Consider the following 14707-nt stretch of genomic DNA (forward strand, 5'->3'; position numbering starts at 1 on the left):
GAGATTCGCACGATCACATTGTCACTTTTAAGCCATTGTTTATAACAATCGACTTTTCAACATATCCGTTAACTCACATATTTATGCAATTACAAATATCTATCAAATAATTCACAAAGGCGAAGCGTGGTCTTAAGTTGAAACTATCAAGACTCGAATTCGGGTTTTCTGCGAAGCTGTGATCATTCCGTCCTTGTTTAACGCACGCTAAAGTGTATTTAAATGTTGGCCGTCTCTTTTCAACTTAGGGAGGCTTGCGCGGAAAGAGAATGTGGGTAACGAACGACCTTTTGCCGTTACGGGCAGCAGTGCGGAGCGTCCATTCACCAAGAGTGGTACACTCGGTCGCGTTACACTACATCGTTCCGAACATCTGACAGCCTGAAAAAAATTACGTAAATATTACAACAGTCGTACATTGATTATGAAACGCTGGCAGCGGCGGTCGGTCTAGCGTCTACTTACACGAAGCCTTAAACTTAGTGCTCGGTGGTCTCCACGTATTGTTTTAGTGCGACTTGTTTGACCCTGGTGATTTTATTTTATATAATTTCCTAACCCTGTTTCTTAGTGTCCGGGCGTCTGTGCTTGTGTTTTATTTTTCCGGATTGGATTATCACGATTAATTACAGGTAAGTTGTTTTTTGCATTTTATATTTATTGTTTTGTTGATGAAACAGGTAAAGACAGACTTTAAAAAAAGAACTAAACAACAATTTCTAGACTGAGATATAGTTCAAGACTGAACGTTGTGTACTAAATACTATCATGTTTATATGAGCTATAAAAAGCTTTCAGTTATGATATATTTATTTTAAGGGCTACGTTTCATAATGATTGCATATAATCATAAAGTAATCATCTATTAGATTAATCAAGTAATGTTAGTATTTTACTACAAGCTGATATACTATAATAAATACTGATCAAGACTATTTACACAAAAATATTGTACACCCTAATGTACATTCATAAGTAAATATTACGGCTTTTATTTCAAACAAATGCGTGTAATAATTCATATGTTATGTTCTTATAAATAATAAAAGGAAGAACCATTAACATACTAACATATATTATAAAGAAAACTATATAATGCATTTAACTTCGGATGAAAATATATATTGGATGAAAGCCGAGTTTATAGAAAATATGAAAGCTTTTGTATGGCAGGCTATAAATATAACGCCGGTTTTATTTTTAGTAATAAGACACTTAAGAGGCGCCGATACCTTCGCTCTGGACGTTAAGCAAAGGCAATTCTTGAGAATACGACGTTTCAAACCCTTAACGAACTTAATTACTTACAGGGAAAACGCACCTTTTCTTTCCGATTGAATATTCGAAATTGAGATCAAAAATAATACACAGAATCGTTTCTAAAACGTATATTAGGATAGAATGAGTGTTGGAAACGGTAAAATTATTTGTAATTGTAATTATTAATGCTTCCCTTTTCGTAGTATTTGTTAAATAATATGAAAAGGAAATAACGAGTTAACAACGAACGTACGAAAAAAGGGTTAAATATTTAATTAAAAAATGATATTTGAAGCATTGTATTGAGTAAAATCGTCGAATGGAAATATCGATATACATTTTCAATAAAGGCAATTTATGGAGCATATAATATTAAATTAGAAATAAAATATTTGTAATGAATAAGAAGAAATAAAAGTTAGTATATGTTAATAACGAAACGGCATTATTTATTTCAGTGAAATTTAAATTAAATTAATAAAATCTTATGATTAAATCTATTTCGAAATCGATCGTTTCGAATTTGACGTTTTAACATCGAAACGTACTCGTATATTTTTATTATGACAATAATTTTAATTTTTGTTATATATTTTATAAATAAAAGTTAACATTTACTTGTCTTATTATTTTTTTATTTTATTCGGCCAATAACACATAACTACTAACAACATACTATCAACAGCATATAAATTATATTGTTTATAAAATAAGAACTAAAGAGAAACACCACGCACGTTACATTTCTTTTTCTTTAATAGGAAAGTTTGAAGTTAAGATACAATAACCTCAGTAAGTTACGTAACGTGATTTTTTTTGTATTTTTAAACTACATCGTAAATCTTTCGTAACGACCCAGTATCGTGAGTACAAGTACTAGCGGTTGAACTCGTTTTGATATAACAATAATTACTTAATTTAATAATTCCAATTAAAGTTAATAACAGTAAAAAAACGATCAACTGACTGTTTTTGTAAACAAACTGGCTTCAATTGTGTTAATATTTATTATTTGGTAGAAAAATATTTACTTTGGAAGATCGTGCTTAAAATTCAACGCTTAAAATAATTTTAAGTTTGTTATTATTTAAGACTACGTAGCAGAAATCGTAGGATGTTATTTGGAAATTGATATTACTAAAATTTAATCAACATTACATTTTAAATATCGGTACGAATGACAAGTTACTGATTTAGAAAAAAAAAAAACTTATGACATTCAGAAATGGTTCTATAAATTTGAATATTCCGAATTCAAATTGAATAAAAATGAGACAGAATCAGAAATAAAATAGTATAAGTTCAAAAGCAACAAATAAAGACATGTGATAGTGCTATAATAAAACACGTCCACAAGTCAGATCCGGCTTGGCCGTGGCAATTTGCATTTCGTAGTCGCAATGGAATTCTTTGCGACATCTAGTGCGCCGTCGAGAATTATAAGATACAGCTGAGTAAGGCTACGGGAATGAGAATTATCTTTACATTCAACGTACAATGCTTTGAGAAATTTATAAGATTTACACTTAATCATTATATTATTTATACTTTTTTAAAAAACAAAATAAAATTGCACAAGAGTAATCTACATTCTCGATCAGTCGACCGACAACCAACCTCAATACAAATACTGACGTGAACTCGTAGTAAACAAAGTCTATATGTCAGGTAGTTAATATTTCTTGCAAAATCAATCAATGTCTTAAACCTTTATTAATCACACACAACACAATACAATTGTACATGCGGTACAATTGCCAATTTGTGTTCTTTTTTTAAATGAAAAATAGAGTCTCAACATATTTGTTTCCTTCGAACAGTGGTCGACTTATTGGACCGTAAGAGATGCTACAGATAAATATGCTCTTAGTTTAGTCATATCAGTGATTACAATCAAATAAACTGATATAGAAGTGAAAAATTGTATGCAATGAATATGGTATAAAACAAAATTCAGTAGCACAGATAGGCATTTTAAAATTAAAAATTGTACTGATCACGTTTGTTGCGGTAGAATGAATGCTTTATTAGTTTCCATTACATACATTTTCAATTAAAATTGGTGTAGTGTGCACTATGAACTAATTGTTAATGATATTATAACGAAATGATCTGTAGGTGTTAGTAATGTTTTTATTATTAAATGTTTCGTTAATAAGTCGACTTGATGATAGGAATCGTAGCCTTCTCAAAATGTGTCAAGTATTCTCGATTAACAATATAAGTGGAAATTGAAGATCAAATCATAATACTATTCGTATAAGCCTACTTATTTAAGAAGGCTATTAAGTCACACACAGTCAAAGTTTAAATGTAGTTCCCCAGTGTAACTCTATGATTCGTAAATAAGATAAAATAAACACTTACTAAGATGTTTTTGTCTGTATGAGTCAGAGGTCTCTTTCGAGGTCGCGACGGTATCCGCCTTCATCCATGCGGTTTTCGATTCTTACGCAAGCCTCTCAGTACATTAACAACCTGTCTCGAACGTGAAGTTAATATTAATGCACGTGAAATTTCAAACTCGGCGCCAACATCTTAAGATGGGTAATGTTCGCGGAGAGTTTTAGGAAAAATGGCTTTACTTGAAGTTTTTATACGTCTAATGAAATTTAAACTTCTCTGTTTGACATAAAAGTATTCTTTTTAGTTGCGTGTGTTGTTTATTATTAATGCTTAAGTAGAAACTTGAAGAGTTTCTCATTTTGTTTGAGCTAGCCAATCAGAGCTTACTATTTGAAAAATCGTTCATTTATTCAGAAAGGTTATAACTCACGGTGGCAGACATGTAATGTTTATCTCATATGATACTACGAGAAGCAGATACTTATACCAAATAGTAGCAATAATAGCGCTTTCTATCAAATTATATACTAAACAATACACTTTTATTTTGAAATACATTTATGATATTCTGATGGTTATTCTCAATGTTAAGTAGTATTTGTATACTATAACATTTTTTGCGCTTTTGTCGGACAGGTCTGCAAACACATGAGCACTCTCTATTTCTGCACTACTATAGTTCACGAACACAACTGGAGAGATGCATTCGTAGGCTAATGGCTTTATATGTTTATTTCCTGTTAAATTTATAACTATGGACAGCCGTAGAAACTTTAGATATTACAATTTAAAAACCCAATGAGTATTACCCAGGATTAGAACTCAAGACTTTTTATATACAGCCTTATAAGCCAGCTAAAACACCCATGAGGCGGTTACGTGAAAACTCGAGTTCATAAGAATACTTTTTACTTGCCTCTTGAGGTACATTAATAGATTAACTATCTGTAGAAGTTATCTCAAAGTTTATATTAAGTTTTACTCGGCTTTTAGAGTTTTCTAGCATTAAGAAACTAATAACATTGACATGATTTTTGTAATAGTAATGGATAGTTGTAAGTGTTAATAATTATAGCGTGTATTCTCACAGAGCTATGAACAATTTCTATTATAATTCTGGGTCTGGTTCTGGGTCTAGCTTTAAATGCAAAACACGATTCTGTACATTGAGTAGCGAGTTCAAAGTCCGAACAATCATTATTCCTTTATTTGTTTTTATAATACCTTTTCTTCTACGCTGTGAAGAACATCGTGTGAAATATATTTTCTAAATACCATTCTCTATAGAAGACATTTTAGTACTTTACAAATATATATATGACTCTAAGTTTAAAATTTGTAATAATATTTTATGAATAATATCAATTCTATTTTTAAATTATATCATAAAGTTCAATCATCACAGAGTATTGTGTCAATTGTTTTTCAACATTGCATGCAAGAATGCTAGACCGTCTAGAGGTTTTAAGGACGTTTTATGCTTCGAGGTCAAAGACTCGTTACGTGTGTTTGCTGGACTTAAGTATCAGGTATTGTGGTAACACTAACCGCAGATATACCATCGCAATGGAGAAAACCTTATATGTGAACACATGTTGAATGTTAATAGAACAAGACACGATTGCGTATTACAACGATATTCATAAATATTGTATGGATATTAGGCATTGCTATTATTTGGAGCGAAGGAATAAAACCGATGAGGCCTATACTAAAATATATAATTAATTTAAGACATTATTTGCAATGGTAACATTATTTTATGCCAAAGGTTGTATATAGCTGTCAAAATATAAAATAAATGCGTAGGTTTTAATAAGAATAATGGTAATATCATGTCTGAAAAAGGCTGTTGGATACATCGGTGTTCATTGATTTTTAATAGCGTAAGATTTTTTCGTTATTATTCTAAGTGATTGCTGAATCACGCCTCGGAGTCATAAGATAACATCCCCCACTGTATCGACTTCGCTAGACGCAAACATAACTTGTAGTTGATGGATTGCGTGTTATACTAAGCTAAAACATGTCGGATGAAAGATCGTGATGAATTACGCAATCTCGTATAAACGATGTTACTAAGCGTATCTCCGATTTCACCTCGAACGCATCTCGCTTTGAAAGTCACGAATCGGGAACCATCGGAACCAATTAGACGGCAAATGGGTCTACCACAATAGAATAATATAAAGAGTATAATACATCATATTTCTGCTCACGTATTAGGTTACCGTTCTTTGTTACGTGAGCCACTTTCAGTGAGTGAATAGGACCGAAGTACTCAGATGTGCGTGGAATATGATTAATTATTTCTTACTCATATATAAGGTCGCTTGATTTGTAGCCTTGCTTGATAGCGTGTTTCTCAACGGCCTCTTATAAGGTGGAAGGAACTTTCTAGATCGTGTTCAGTTATTGGTCACCACTGCTAATTGTTAACGCATTCTTGCAACGCGAGGAACATAATTGATTTAGATTTAATACAGTTTTCTTCATTCATTTCTAAATTTTAATATTATTTTAATTTTCACATTTTGAAATATAATTTTCTAAAAAGTGATTCGTTATTTTGTTTTCAACAAATATGATCTATCATTTTACGAGTACATTTATTTGCTTTTGTTTAACGCTGTGAGTATTTCGTCAAACATATCCTATGAGACAAAATAATATTGAACATACAATACAAATATAAAAATTTAAATCATTCTAACCGTCTAAATTATTAATGTACAGTTTCATAGTTACGAACTTAAAGTAAAACTTTGAAAAATTTAATAAAACGTAACGATAACAATCTCGAACGGTTTCATTTCGGGCATAATGGCTTTATTCGATCCGAAGTTTCCAAAACACATTCAAGTTTTGCCTACGATGCAGCGATGTTGGCTTCGTTTCAAGACTGCTTGCCAAGGTTCAAAGACACAGTAAGAGTTTTTTGTCCCGCCTATAATGCTATCATTCTTCTTGAGATAAGGCAATAAACGCCACTTGAACGCAAAGATCATTTATTTACGAAAACACTACATCCGATTCCGAATTCTTTTTAATTCCCCCCCGACGTTGATTCTCCCGCATTTCATTATGTAATGACGGTGAATAGCGTTCTGTTCGATAAGTCTTTGTACATTTAAATGCTCATTTAAATACCTTTCTTGGGGCTTTGTAGTCAATCACGTCGAATTTGATCGTCTGCCCAATAGTTTTTTTTTAGTTTAACAAATTACGTAGCTTTTCTTAACTAGAAATTTAATTGAAATTTACTGAACCCAGAGTTAAAAGTGAATAGACTTTACCAATTGATGTATTTATTAAGAAATATTTAGATCAGTGAGCAAAGCGGGAACATTATTTGGAACAACAATCATTTACATATTATAAATACCTATTATTTTTTTAGAAAATCGGGTCAAACAGAGAATAGGAATAAGTTTTATCCTCAATAAATTATTTATTTTGATAATGGTAAAAGAGAAGACTATATGTAATACTTCTCCGCATAAAGGAGTCAATAAGTCGATACCCGTGGCTCTTGACGTCATAAATATATAAAATTAATGACGCCACTCGCCCAGCGCCTTGGTACACATATGAAGTAATTGCTTACTCTTAAATTTACATCAAAATATATTGTTCGATGTCTAAATTTATAAATTCAAATATAAAAAATCTTAATTAATGTATACACATTCTGTCATTTGTGTGTTACTGTTGGTATTTTTCTCCTTAATTTAATTTGTGTGACTTTTTAGTTACAACTGAAAAACAAAACGATGATTGCTGACTTTCTACTGATTTTTCATTAGATTTGCTATTAAAAACACTTTCGAAGAATTAAGTAAACCAATTTACATTAGAGCACCGTGGAAGTGTGCTCTAATAATAAAGAACCTTAACCTCAAGCTATTGTAAGTTTATTGATATTTTAGCGATATAAATACATCAGTATCCATTAAAATGCTCTATGCAATGTTTAACGACGATTAAAAAAAAATCCGAATACTTCTTATGCGCTCTTTGAGTTTCTCTCATCGCTTATCTTTTATTAATGAATATTTCTTTGTATTTTTTATCGTTTTACTTGCATCTGCTTCATAGAAATGCACGTTTCGGAATACGTTAATACAAAATTATTTTATAGCTTAAAAAGCGTTTATAAAACAAAAGATGTCAGCGAATTTTCACGTAGTTTGTTCGTAAGCGTTTTTCCCCTCACAGTGGCTCAATTCTTTTTGTTTTGTTCTTGACACACCCCATACATGATCTGGGGTAATGTTGGAATGAAATTTGCGTAAATTCATCTTCACAACTGTATTTTACTTCTGTGTTTTCTTACAATGCCTAAATAATATATTCGTATTAAGTCTATTATACGAATATAAATTAGATTTTAGAAATGTTAGATATTTTGATTTCTATTTAACTATATATATAAAGTTATAAATATTCAAACGTCGTTGTACAAAAAAGTCTATCAGAATATTAATCAGCCAATCGAATTTCCCCGTTTATTTTCGAAAACCCATGACTCATTACTCTGTTCGGTACATATTATGTGACTGTGAAACTTAAATAACTTATAGAAGATTCGAATAGATCTCCAGAATTATAATTTCACACTTGTTTGTATATTATATTTGTATACTTACGCTAACACATAACAAATTGAGGCTAATAACTTTCTTTTCTAATACACCGTCTAGCAGTGACACGCCATCTTCATGTTTCAGAGCGTAAAACGTTTGTTTAAACGAAAACCTTTATAAGCATTTTATATCAACATAACAGAAATCAACGTAATGGGTTTTCCGGAGCAACGAAAAGGTCAGCTGTAAATATTAAACTATATCCCAGGGGGCCAACTCGGGGTCACTTCTCCGTGGTTCAACGCCGCGTAGCCTATAAAATCAGTCAGTCTTCACGGTATTTTAAGCATTCGCCTCGTGAATAAGTGCACGTCCGACGTTTTATATTGCGTAATTAAATATTTTAAAGAGACTAGATGGCTCAGTGGGTAAGAGCGAGCGGCAATCTTAAATGCTTGCGAGTTCATATCTATGCTACGTTTCAAGGTTTTTTTTCTTTCATGTCGAATGAAATACTGCAACATATATGACGATCTGCATGTATCAAAGTGTTATATTTCAAATAAGAATATCTCTTACACAAAAGAAAAGACAATTAGTTCAACAGTAAGATAAATAATTGCATCTACTAAAGTATGTAAAATACATTTCATATTAAATTAAATATTTTAAATTTATTAATTTAATATTTCATTTTTGTTATTAGTTCAATTCCTATTTATGTCGTATTTTTTTTTAGAAGTACGTAGTAAGTATGTATTTACATACTTTTGAATTATTTTAAATTTGCAAAATATAGCAGAAAGTCCTTTAAAATAATAACAAATATTCATTAAATTCGCCTTCTGTTATTATTCTAAAATCATAGATGTTAAAAAATAAAGTTTAGCGATGTTTGTGTGAAAGTAAAGGTTACGCAGATTTCTTATTTAAATATCAATAGACAAACAAATGCTTTCTAACTCGTGTGTTCGGATACTTTCTCCGAGTAATTTTTAATATCACCATAATCATATTCGTATATATTAACATATCAAATGTATTCGACTAGGGGCTGTGTTTGATCTCCTTTATTGATTTTAAATGAAAAAATTACGTAAGATTTTCAACAGACTATCATAATTTTTATAAGATGTTTCATGTATTTATCATATGTCATCGATTTCTAAATACAATCAATTTTGATGCTTGATGTGAAGGAATAAGGACTATTTAATACGATATATATTTATATATGTCATTAATGAAATGAGAAAAAGTTGAAAGGAACCCGTATCAAAGAAAAACAGATACGTTATATTAATTAACTTCTAAGCATGGGCGTGAGAGTGATTGATCTCAGAAAAACCGTGATAGTATGTTTTATAAGGATGCGGACAAATATATACTAATGAAACGCCAGCCTTTGTACAATCTTTATTAAAAAAAACTAACATTTTCCGTCGGCTTTATCTGATGTTAACTGACCGCATTGCGATGTTATAGTTGCAGGTTCGTTTTTGACCGAGCTTAGCTTTAACGATTTCCACTTAATTAATATAATTTACTTTTTATTTATTTATAGGGGGAGAGGGAATAAGTAAGATTACATTTATCGCCTTAATAAAGTATCAGTTTTTAAAGTTTTAGTTATGTCCACTTCTAAAGAGGTATTTAAACATGTACCTATACATTAGCAAATGTACGGTATTTGCTAATTTTAAAGAAATGTAAATTATCTAATAATATTGTGACAATTGTCTTTTTTTCGGACAATTTTCTTTTTTCACAAAAATAAAAACTATTACATTTCCAAATAATGGAAGTTACAAAACAATGCAATTTCACGGTACGCGTGAAGTTTTTTCAAAATGGCGGTTAATGGGTGGGCGACGGGACGCCCGGAATGTTACCGCTCGACCGCGCTGGAATGTCGCAGAACCATTCTGTGGACTAATGCAGCTTCTGTTATCCTTCCATTCAGAAAATAAGAGTATTGATTTATACTATGCGTCAAAGCGAAGTAAAGAAATGCAATTTAACGCGAGCCTTTTACAAAGTAGCGGCTAGTGGCGGGGTGATGGCATGCTTGGAATTTTGCCGCTCGACCACGTTGGAATTTCCCAAAGCGATAGTGCGTAAAGCGTAAAACCTTTATTTCAGTAAAAGTTTACTTATCAATTAACATATGAAAGGTTTTTTGGATAAAGCATATAATAAACAACAACATCAACAGCCTGTAAATTTCCTCCTCTCCCCTTGAGAAGAAGGTTTGGAACACGCTGTTTCAATGTGAGTTGGTGGAATACACATGTGCCAGAAGTTTTATGAAATTAGCCAAATGCAGCTTACCTCACGATGTTTCCCTTCATCGCCGAGATGAAATATAAACACAAATTAAGCACGTGAATGTTCAGTGGTGCTTGCTTGGGTTTCAACCCGTAATCATCGGTTAAGATGCACGCGTTCTAACTATTAAGTCATCTCGGCTATCATAAATAAAGTTGAAATAAGTCATATAGAAACATAAAGGTACCTTAGTAACATAAATATTGCTACTATAAATAAATACTTGGACAAAAAAAGATAACTAAGGTATATAAATCAAATAACTATTAAATTTATTAGCTATATTGTAGACTAAATTATAACGAGCTACTACAAAACAATAGCGGGAAACGCGTTCAAATCAGAACACTTCAAATTACATAATTGTGGTGATTTTTGTAGCAATATAATCAAGTTAATAACAACTTTATTACAAAATTGCTTAAATTCAAGATTTCCTCAAAACGAATTCAATAAATTACCTAATATACAAAAAACGTCTTTGACAAATTCTGCGTTCCTCAAAAGATTAATGAAAAAATAACAAGGAATTAATCGAAAATATTCTATTAGTTTCTACAATTTGTAGATAAAGCGTTCTGCGTTACATACTCGTATTATAATGGAAATTGCTTACTTTATAGTCTTTATAAAGATAATATTTTACCGTACGTAAGTTTTTCATAATATATTTTTCCTTACGTTACTGCGACACACTATCTTCTGAATAATATGTTTCATTCCCTTCCTTTTATAAAATGGAACGTTAAAAAGGACGTATGGCGACTTTCGATTTGTTACCCCGGATGTGGGGACTGTCTCCGGCTGGACAGAACGACTAATAAAATAAGTAATACAGAGTGTATTAATTCAAGGGATCTCATTTTCCCTTACACAAACGTCCCACCCTGTATGTTTGTTACGTGATTCTCTTTTAAAAATCATTATTGTGAAATGCGGGAGGGTGACAGTGTCAAGGTCATGTCCCAGCCCGGGAAAATCGAAGATTTACGGGTGCGTTCGTGTATTAATGTATATATAGATTATAACAGAGCTGAGATGGCCCAGTGGTCAGAACGCGTGCATCTTAACCGATGACTTCGGGTTCAAACCCAGGCAAGCACCACTGTATATATGTGCTTAATTGTGTTTATAATTCATCTCGTGCTCGGCGGAGAAAGAAAGCATCGTGAGGAAATCTGCATGTGTCTAATTTCATTGAAATTCTGCCACATGTGCATTCCACCAACACGCATTGGAACAGCGCGGTGGAATATGTTCTGAAACCCTTTTATTAGTGGAAGAGGAGGCCTTAGCCCAGCAGTGGGAAATTTACAGGTTGTTACTTAACTTGACTTTTCACAGACATAATGTTTCTATGTAATTTTAAATATCCATTTACGTTAAACGTGTTTTATGTCAGGAACACGTTCGTCGCGACATGGAGTGATATTCACAAACGAAATTCCTGACAATAGCTTTGCATTCAAATTGTTGTGAATGCATATCAAGTTTACGATGGCGCTTCGAATTCAAGATGAGTACGAGATGTACAACGCCGAGTGTTCTTTAGAAATCATCTTTGTCAATTCCACCAAATAAGATTGCATCTTTTCTATAATAATATTCTATGTACGTTGAATTTGTTTTGCGAAAGGAGGCTTTATATCAAGAGACTGCCTCCCTAGACTCACTTGCTCTGTGTTTCCGCTGATTTTGGTAACAGAGTTCGAGTACCCGTTTTTAAAAAGTAAGTTTTCTATCCAGAACTTCTTAGCTTGAGTCTAGTAACGAGAACTGTTTACACAGTACCTTAGAAAGCACTTACAGTCGTTTTGTGCGGGAACTTTTTCCGGTTACGTCAAATAAGCCACCCTTTTCCTATATGTTGTATGCAGCTGCCTAGTATCGTCCTTTAGACACACAATTTCTTTTCTAATTAGCTCTTTCATATCTTATGTTAAATATTAATTATACGATACTGCACAGTGTTATAGTAATGATCGAAGTTTTGTTAAAATCCATTAGATCAAGTTGTATACCAATATATTTCGAGATATTAAAAGTTTGCAAAAAATAAAAGCAATTGTTTGTTTTTGTATCGTTTATTGATTAAAGTTAGAACTCATAGAAATTTTGATGAAAATAGACAACAGACGCGGCGCGTAAATATTTTTATTTTTTTGTTCAATATCGAATAAAAACTTTTATCGCAGAATTCATATGTTTGAGGTTAACAGTACGTATCGAGGTATCAATCAATTTAGTCAACACAATAGATATTGTACAATTTTTATATAAACAAAAAATAAATTCTACAACTAAAAAAACAGCACGAGTGTTTTGTAACGTTACTGTAATCAGGAAACGATCCGTTTTTCTTATGACCTTCTTCGAATAGTGAACGCCTTTACACCACTTTAAAAAAATACTTAAATATGGACTCTGAAAGTTAACTTTCTTTAAAGAAAAGTTTGCTAAAACTGTTTACGAAGCATTATTCAATGACGTACTTAGATTCTCTCTCTGAAAGTTAAAATGTATTAACTTACGCGGCACAATACAATGGCGTCCTAATAAAAAACGTGTCGTTATCTTCAAGGCCACATATATGTAACGTAAAAAATCAAAAGAGCTAAATGTAATAACTAATCGATTTTTATTTACATATAGTAACCCAAAATCGATTAGGTAATTATGTAGATTGTACATGTAACTATTCGTTTAATATAAACGGAAGTAAAGATCGCGTGTATGACAAAGATCTAAGAAGTCTTACAGTCAGACAACTAATATCTTCACAAAATACGGTATCCAAAAAGTTCTTGTACTTACACAATCTTTTTGAAGGAAAGTTATATAATACATCCTCATTGTACGTGACACGGCTCCCGTCCTCGCCGCGGAATATATTATTTTGTTCTTTTTACGTCAATCCCGGGAAAGGACAGCCGATATCGAAATACCTAAGCTGTACTCGTATCGTCGATATGAGACAAGTGTTTAAAAGGTCGCGTTGAATTCGTTCGGTTTAGACGTTTGTTGTTTGAAGTGTTAACCGTTAATATCAACAATTTTAAATATCGAATGATTTCTATACAATAAAAAAACAATATATTTGCCATACATCATTTGATTGATAAAATGTTAATCAATTCTTGGTTAAGATTTAGCCTCTGGAGGGACTTAGTCATATGTAGTACCTTTGATATAAAGCTGTTGCGTATATAAGTGTAACATCCAGATAAGATATATTAAATATTTCCATAATTGTAATCATTATCACCATCATCATTTCAACCGTTTAAACGTACTCTGCTGGACATAGGTCGCCCCCAAAAACCGCTATAATGACCGGTCTTGTGCAGCCCGCACCAGTAATAATATGAATACCATATTGTTTGAATAGATGAAATACATGAGGTGCTTATTCCTAATCGTGTGTAACATTTTCGATGCGTTAATACTCTTATACAACCTCTCATTCCGAGAAATCATAAAAGCATCAGAAAATTTGGCTACCGTTCGGATCTCACGGATTTAAACCTAAAGCCGGCTATTCACAATACTACATAATAGAACATACATTGTCAATGAAATAGATTCATATATCATCTACACTCAGATTTAATATACATTACGAGTATATTCTAATTTATGAGTAACTATGAGGTCGATCAAGTATTAGTTTATATATTATATATTTATAAGTTATATGTTCTAGCGCCACATTACTTTATATCAGTGTGTACTAGAGTAAATTCATAGTACTCATTTTTCTCATCAAATATAATAATATACAGATATATATTTATCATTACATAGTATAAAACAAAGTCACTTACCACTGTTTATGCCTATGTTTTAATAGATAGAGTGATTCCAGAGCAAGAATTATGGATATAATTAATGGACAATATAGTAAAGAAACACTGATAATTTAAGGAGTATCTAATGTTATGTCATAAATAAACAAATTCTGTAGAATATTTAGTATCAGTATTGCACTCTTGCGAAGCTGGGTCGGATCACTAGAATAATATATTCGATACTTTACCAGCTTTGATCGGATCTTGATTTGTTTATAAGTGTTTAAGAATTTCCCTATCACTCTTTATAGAAAGTGCTTGTGTTATCTGAGAATACGCCTAATCTGTGTCAATGGTACCTATGTTGAAATGTGATGATGATGTAAAGTAAGTAGTACT

The 14707-nt window shown here is 31.8% G+C and overlaps 1 protein-coding gene across 1 annotated transcript in view; it reads left to right on the forward strand.

The window, feature by feature from the left end:
- The first annotated feature begins 298 nt into the window (after positions 1–298).
- LOC124536520 (mucin-5AC) overlaps positions 299–14707 on the forward strand; it is a 64314-nt gene continuing 49905 nt past the window's right edge. The window contains exon 1 of the mRNA XM_047113078.1: positions 299–632. The gene's annotated coding sequence lies outside the window, so the exon portion shown is untranslated. The remainder of the gene's footprint in view (positions 633–14707) is intronic.

Source organism: Vanessa cardui, chromosome 2, assembly GCF_905220365.1.
Source record: "Vanessa cardui chromosome 2, ilVanCard2.1, whole genome shotgun sequence".
Taxonomy (NCBI): Eukaryota; Metazoa; Arthropoda; class Insecta; order Lepidoptera; family Nymphalidae; genus Vanessa; species Vanessa cardui.